Genomic DNA, 7,500 nt, shown 5'->3' on the forward strand with positions numbered 1-7,500 from the left:
GGAGCAGCCGCTCGGCAGCGCTGCCCTGGGAGTGCTCGGCGTCGCTTGTTCCCTCATATACGGAACTGGAGGGCCGTCAGCTCCGCGAGCGCACAACCAGCCGACCTCCGCCCAGCGGCAGGTCGCAGAAATCACGCCGGCTTGTACGATGACGTAGGCGGAGGCAGAGCGCAACAGCGACCCCTTGGCGACAAGCGCGATCTCCGCGGAGAGCACGTCTACTCGCCGAGGGAGAGCACGTCTACTCGCCGAGGGAGAGCACGTCTACTCGCCCAGGGAGAGCACGTCTACTCGCCGAGGGAGAGCACGTCTACTCGCCGAGGGAGAGCACGTCTACTCGCCGAGGGAGAGCACGTCTACTCGCCCAGGGAGAGCACGTCTACTCGCCCAGGGAGAGCACGTCTACTCGCCCAGGGAGAGCACGTCTACTCGCCCAGGGAGAGCACGTCTACTCGCCCAGGGAGAGCACGTCTACTCGCCCAGGGAGAGCACGTCTACTCGCCCAGGGAGAGCACGTCTACTCGCCGAGGGAGAGCACGTCTACTCGCCGAGGGAGAGCACGTCTACTCGCCCAGGGAGAGCACGTCTACTCGCCGAGGGAGAGCACGTCTACTCGCCGAGGGAGAGCACGTCTACTCGCCGAGGGAGAGCACGTCTACTCGCCGAGGGAGAGCACGTCTACTCGCCCAGGGAGAGCACGTCTACTCGCCCAGGGAGAGCACGTCTACCTCCCGCCTGAGGGAGAGCACGGGGGGGGGGGACAAAGACAGGCGGCAGCAGCTTCGGTGAACGTCACCCGGGAGGCGACCGGGGCTGTCCCGGGGCAGTCCCGGGAAGCCGGCGTCCGACACAGGGAACCGTCAGCTGCCGGACCGGGGCGAATCCCCGCGGCCACGGCAGGGGTGGGGGCTCGAAGACAGCCGGCAGTCGCCTCGGTGAACGTCACCCGGCCGGCGACCGCGGCCGTTCCGGGGCCGTCCCGGGAAGCCTGCGACAGGCACGGGGTCCCAGCCGCGGCCGGACCGACTCGAAGCCCCGCGGCCCCGGCACGGGGGAGGCCCAAAGACTGGCGGCAGCCGCTTCGCTGAACGTCACCCGGCCGGCGACCGGGGCCGTCCCGGGGCTGTCCCGGGATGCCGGCTTCCGGCACGGGGTCCCGGCCGCGGCCGGAGCGGCTCGAATCCCCGCGGTCCCGGCAGCAGCCGGAGCCGCTCGCCGTTCGGGCTCCCGGCACCCTACGGATCCGCCGACTCGTTCGCGGGCGGCGGGGGGAGGCAGTGAAGGAGGTGCGGGCAGAAGCGGCAGCGGAGGCGGAGGGGGGGGGGGGCTCGAAGACAGCCGGCAGCCGCTTCGGAGAACGTCACCCGGCCGGCGACCGCGGCCGTTCCGGGGCCGTCCCGGGAAGCCTGCGACAGGCACGGGGTCCCGGCCTCGGCCGGACCCGCACTGGGTGCCGCCGCCTCGGGCTCTCGGGACGGTATGGATCCGCCGACTCGTTCGCCGGCGGCGGGGGGAGGCAGTGGAGGGGGTGCGGGGAGAAGCGGCAGCGGAGGCGGAGGGGGGGGGGGCTCGAAGACAGCCGGCAGCCGCTTCGGTGAACGTCACCCAGGAGGCGATCGGGGCCGTCCCGGGGCCGTCCCGGGATGCTGGCTTCCGCCACGGGGTCCCGGCCGCGGCCGGAGCGGCTCGAATCCCCGCGGTCCCGGCAGCAGCCGGAGCCGCTCGCCGTTCGGGCTCCCGGCACCCTACGGATCCGGCGACTCGTTCGCCGGCGGCGGGGGGAGGCAGTGGAGGGGGTGCGGGCAGAAGCGGCAGCGGAGGCGGAGGGGGGGGGGCTCGAAGACAGCCGGCAGCCGCTTCGGTGAACGTCACCCGGCCGGCGACCGGGGCCGTCCCGGGGCTGTCCGGGGATGCCGGCTTCCGGCACGGGGTCCCGGCCGCGGCCGGAGCGGCTCGAATCCCCGCGGTCCCGGCAGCAGCCGGAGCCGCTCGCCGTTCGGGCTCCCGGCACCCTACAGATCCGGCGACTCGTTCGCGGGCGGCGGGGGGAGGCAGTGGAGGGGGTGCGGGCAGAAGCGGCAGCGGAGGCGGAGGGGGGGGGGGGGGGCTCGGAGACAGCCGTCAGCCGCTTCGGTGAACGTCACCCGGGAGGCGACCGGGACCGGCCCGGGAAGCCATCGTCCGGCCCCGGATCCCGGCCGCGGCCGGACCGGCTCGAAGCCCCGCGGCCCCGGCACGGGGGAGGCCCAAAGACTGGCGGCAGCCGCTTCGCTGAACGTCACCCGGCCGGCGACCGGGGCCGTCCCGGGGCCGTCCCGGGATGCCGGCTTCCGGCACGGGGTCCCGGCCGCGGCCGGAGCGGCTCGAAGCCCCGCGGTCCCGGCAGCAGCCGGAGCCGCTCGCCGTTCGGGCTCCCGGCACCCTACGGATCCGCCGACTCGTTCGCCGGCGGCGGGGGGAGGCAGTGGAGGGGGTGCGGGCAGAAGCGGCAGCGGAGGCGGAGGGGGGGGGGGGCTCGAAGACAGCCGGCAGCCGCTTCGGTGAACGTCACCCGGCCGGCGACCGGGGCCGTCCCGGGGCTGTCCGGGGATGCCGGCTTCCGGCACGGGGTCCCGGCCGCGGCCGGAGCGGCTCGAATCCCCGCGGCCCCGGCAGCAGCCGGAGCCGCTCGCCGTTCGGGCTCCCGGCACCCTACAGATCCGGCGACTCGTTCGCCGGCGGCGGGGGGAGGCAGTGGAGGGGGTGCGGGCAGAAGCGGCAGCGGAGGCGGAGGGGGGGGGGGGGCTCGAAGACAGCCGGCAGCCGCTTCGGTGAACGTCACCCGGGAGGCGACCGGGACCGGCCCGGGAAGCCATCGTCCGGCCCGGGATCCCGGCCGCGGCCGGACCGGCTCGAAGCCCCGCGGCCCCGGCACGGGGGAGGCCCAAAGACTGGCGGCAGCCGCTTCGCTGAACGTCACCCGGCCGGCGACCGGGGCCGTCCCGGGGCCGTCCCGGGATGCCGGCTTCCGGCACGGGGTCCCGGCCGCGGCCGGAGCGGCTCGAATCCCCGCGGTCCCGGCAGCAGCCGGAGCCGCTCGCCGTTCGGGCTCCCGGCACCCTACGGATCCGCCGACTCGTTCGCCGGCGGCGGGGGGAGGCAGTGGAGGGGGTGCGGGCAGAAGCGGCAGCGGAGGCGGAGGGGGGGGGGGGCTCGAAGACAGCCGGCAGCCGCTTCGGTGAACGTCACCCGGCCGGCGACCGGGGCCGTCCCGGGGCTGTCCGGGGATGCCGGCTTCCGGCACGGGGTCCCGGCCGCGGCCGGAGCGGCTCGAATCCCCGCGGTCCCGGCAGCAGCCGGAGCCGCTCGCCGTTCGGGCTCCCGGCACCCTACAGATCCGGCGACTCGTTCGCCGGCGGCGGGGGGAGGCAGTGGAGGGGGTGCGGGCAGAAGCGGCAGCGGAGGCGGAGGGGGGGGGGGGGCTCGAAGACAGCCGGCAGCCGCTTCGGTGAACGTCACCCGGGAGGCGACCGGGACCGGCCCGGGAAGCCATCGTCCGGCCCGGGATCCCGGCCGCGGCCGGACCGGCTCGAAGCCCCGCGGCCCCGGCACGGGGGAGGCCCAAAGACTGGCGGCAGCCGCTTCGCTGAACGTCACCCGGCCGGCGACCGGGGCCGTCCCGGGGCCGTCCCGGGATGCCGGCTTCCGGCACGGGGTCCCGGCCGCGGCCGGAGCGGCTCGAATCCCCGCGGTCCCGGCAGCAGCCGGAGCCGCTCGCCGTTCGGGCTCCCGGCACCCTACGGATCCGCCGACTCGTTCGCCGGCGGCGGGGGGAGGCAGTGGAGGGGGTGCGGGCAGAAGCGGCAGCGGAGGCGGAGGGGGGGGGGGGCTCGAAGACAGCCGGCAGCCGCTTCGGTGAACGTCACCCGGCCGGCGACCGGGGCCGTCCCGGGGCTGTCCGGGGATGCCGGCTTCCGGCACGGGGTCCCGGCCGCGGCCGGAGCGGCTCGAATCCCCGCGGCCCCGGCAGCAGCCGGAGCCGCTCGCCGTTCGGGCTCCCGGCACCCTACAGATCCGGCGACTCGTTCGCCGGCGGCGGGGGGAGGCAGTGGAGGGGGTGCGGGGAGAAGCGGCAGCGGAGGCGGAGGGGGGGGGGGGGCTCGAAGACAGCTGGCAGCCGCTTCGGTGAACGTCACCCGGGAGGCGACCGGGACCGGCCCGGGAAGCCATCGTCCGGCCCGGGATCCCGGCCGCGGCCGGACCGGCTCGAAGCCCCGCGGCCCCGGCACGGGGGAGGCCCAAAGACTGGCGGCAGCCGCTTCGCTGAACGTCACCCGGCCGGCGACCGGGGCCGTCCCGGGGCCGTCCCGGGATGCCGGCTTCCGGCACGGGGTCCCGGCCGCGGCCGGAGCGGCTCGAAGCCCCGCGGCCCCGGCAGCAGCCGGAGCCGCTCGCCGTTCGGGCTCCCGGCACCCTACGGATCCGGCGACTCGTTCGCCGGCGGCGGGGGGAGGCAGTGGAGGCGGTGCGGGGAGAAGCGGCAGCGGAGGCGGAGGGGGGGCGGGGGGGGACGATAGTGGCGGGGGGCGGGGGGGTGCTCGAAGGCAGCCGGCAGCCGGTTCGGTGAACATTCGCCGGGGCGGGGGGGGCGACCTGTCCGTGCCCGGGGCAGCCCCGGGAAGCCGGCAGCCAGCACGGGGTCCCGGCAGCACCTGTTCCCTGCCCTGGGACTTGCCGTGCCCGGCGGCCGGTTGCCGGGTGGGGGGAGCGATGAGAGGCGGGGCGCAGCGGCCGGGGCAGCGCCGGGCCGCAGCGGGGGGCTGGGCGGGTGGGGTAGGCGTCGAGCGGCAAGCCCTCGGCTGCAGCGAATGTTCGGCGGTGCGGGGCGGGGGGGGGACGGGACGACACGTTGGGGGCGCCGAGTCCGAGCCACCCCCGGCCCCAGGGGCGGCCGGAGGGGGAGGCCGGTGCCTGGCCCTGGGAGCTGCTGGGCGCCGGATGGCCGAGGGTGCGTCAGAAGCCGCCCGAGCGGTCGAGCAGGTCCTCCAGAAAGGCCTAGGGTGGCTTCGAGGGCCCCGGGAGCAGTCGAGGGAGGCCTCCAGGCAGGTCTGGAGTGGATGGGAGGCCTTCCAAAGCAGACAAGGGAGGCTGCCAGCGGGGCCTAGGCTGGCACTGCAGCCTGTAAATGGTTGGGGGGGGGGGGCCTCTGGTGCGGCCTGGAGTCTCTGGGTGGCGTCCAGAGAGGTGCAAAAGATCCTCTGGTGCGGCCTGTGGTGGCGGAGAAGCCTGCAGAGCGTGCGGGGGAGGCTTCTGGTGCGGCCTGGGGTGGGTCGGAAGCCTGCAGAGCGTGCGGGAGAGGCTTCTGGTGCGGCCTGGGGTGGCTGAGAAGCCTGCAGAGCGTGCGGGAGAGGCTTCTGCTGCGGCCTGGGGTGGCTGAGAAGCCTGCAGAGCGTGCGGGGGAGGCTTCTGTTGGGGCCTGGGGTGGGTCAGAAGCCTACAGAGCGTGCGGGGGAGGCTTCTGTTGCGGCCTGGGGTGGGTCGGAAGCCTGCAGAGCATGCGGGGGAGGCTTCTGCTGCGGCCTGGGGTGGCTGAGAAGCCTGCAGAGCGTGCGGGAGAGGCTTCTGCTGCGGCCTGGGGTGGCTGAGAAGCCTGCAGAGCGTGCGGGAGAGGCTTCTGTTGGGGCCTGGGGTGGGTCGGAAGCCTGCAGAGCGTGCGGGAGAGGCTTCTGTTGGGGCCTGGGGTGGCTGAGAAGCCTGCAGAGCGTGCGGGGGAGGCTTCTGGTGCGGCCTGGGGTGGCTGAGAAGCCTGCAGAGCGTGCGGGGGAGGCTTCTGGTGCGGCCTGGGGTGGCTGAGAAGCCTGCAGAGCGTGCGGGGGAGGCTTCTGGTGCGGCCTGGGGTGGCTGAGAAGCCTGCAGAGCGTGCGGGGGAGGCTTCTGGTGCGGCCTGGGGTGGGACGGAAGCCTGCAGAGCGTGCGGGAGAGGCTTCTGCTGCGGCCTGGGGTGGGTCGGAAGCCTGCAGAGCGTGCGGGAGAGGCTTCTGTTGCGGCCTGGGGTGGGTCGGAAGCCTGCAGAGCGTGCGGGAGAGGCTTCTGCTGCGGCCTGGGGTGGGTCGGAAGCCTGCAGAGCGTGCGGGAGAGGCTTCTGCTGCGGCCTGGGGTGGCTGAGAAGCCTGCAGAGCGTGCGGGAGAGGCTTCTGGTGCGGCCTGGGGTGGCTGAGAAGCCTGCAGAGCGTGCGGGAGAGGCTTCTGCTGCGGCCTGGGGTGGCTGAGAAGCCTGCAGAGCGTGCGGGAGAGGCTTCTGCTGCGGCCTGGGGTGGCTGAGAAGCCTGCAGAGCGTGCGGGAGAGGCTTCTGCTGCGGCCTGGGGTGGCTGAGAAGCCTGCAGAGCGTGCGGGAGAGGCTTCTGCTGCGGCCTGGGGTGGCTGAGAAGCCTGCAGAGCGTGCGGGAGAGGCTTCTGGTGCGGCCTGGGGTGGCTGAGAAGCCTGCAGAGCGTGCGGGAGAGGCTTCTGCTGTGGCCTGGGGTGGGTCGGAAGCCTGCAGAGCGTGCGGGGGAGGCTTCTGGTGCGGCCTGGGGTGGGTCGGAAGCCTGCAGAGCATGCGGGGGAGGCTTCTGCTGCGGCCTGGGGTCTCTGGGTGGCCTCTAGAGAGGTGCAAAAGACCCTCTGGGTTGGGCTGGGGTGGCTCTTGGACCCCTGCCACACAGTGGGGAGAGGCCTCCGGCCCGCCACCTGTGTCCCTGTGTGCCTGAGTGCCTGTGTCCCTGTGTCCCTGTGTCCCTGTGTCCCTGTGTCCCTGTGTCCCTGAGTGCCTGAGTGCCTGAGTGCCTGTGTCCCTGTGTCCTTGTGTCCCTGTGTCCCTGTGTCCCTGAGTGCCTGAGTGCCTGTGTCCCTGTGTCCCTGTGTCCCTGAGTGCCTGAGTGCCTGAGTGCCTGTGTCCCTGTGTCCTTGTGTCCCTGTGTCCCTGTGTCCCTGTGTGCCTGAGTGCCTGTGTCCCTGTGTCCCTGTCTGTGTACCTGTGTGCGAGAGTGTCCGGCACGCCACCCAGCGGCGGCGGGCAAGCAGGTAGGCGGGTGGGCGGGCCGGCGAGGGCCAGTGTGAGTTTGGGGGGTGGGAGGGGAGGCGGCAGCTGGAAGCGTCAGAGGAGGGGGCGTGGCTCCGGCTGGCCCCGGGAGCAGGTTCCCGGGACCGGGACCGGCTGGACCCGGCGGGTGGTTGATCCCGGGGCGGGGGGCAGAGGCGGCGGGAAGCGGCAGCTGCGTGTGCGGCGGGGGGGTGGAGGGCGAACCGCGGCGGGAAGCGGATGCTTCAGAGCAGGTTACGGGGGCGGGGACGGACGACACCACCTGTCCCCGCCCCGGGACGGGCTGGACCCGGCGCCCTGGACCCGGCGCCGTGTACCCGCCGCCGCCCCCGCCGCCGCCCCCCTCCGCCACCCCGGGACCCCGACGTTTTTTGGCGCCCGCGCCTTTTTTTGCTCCCCGCCTGCCCGCGCTGCCCCGGGCCCTCCCCCGGGGCGGGGCGG

This window comes from Melanerpes formicivorus, unplaced genomic scaffold (genome assembly GCF_026170545.1).
Source record: "Melanerpes formicivorus ecotype bairdi unplaced genomic scaffold, bMelFor1.0.p_v2 SCAF_315, whole genome shotgun sequence".
NCBI classification, from domain to species: domain Eukaryota; kingdom Metazoa; phylum Chordata; class Aves; order Piciformes; family Picidae; genus Melanerpes; species Melanerpes formicivorus.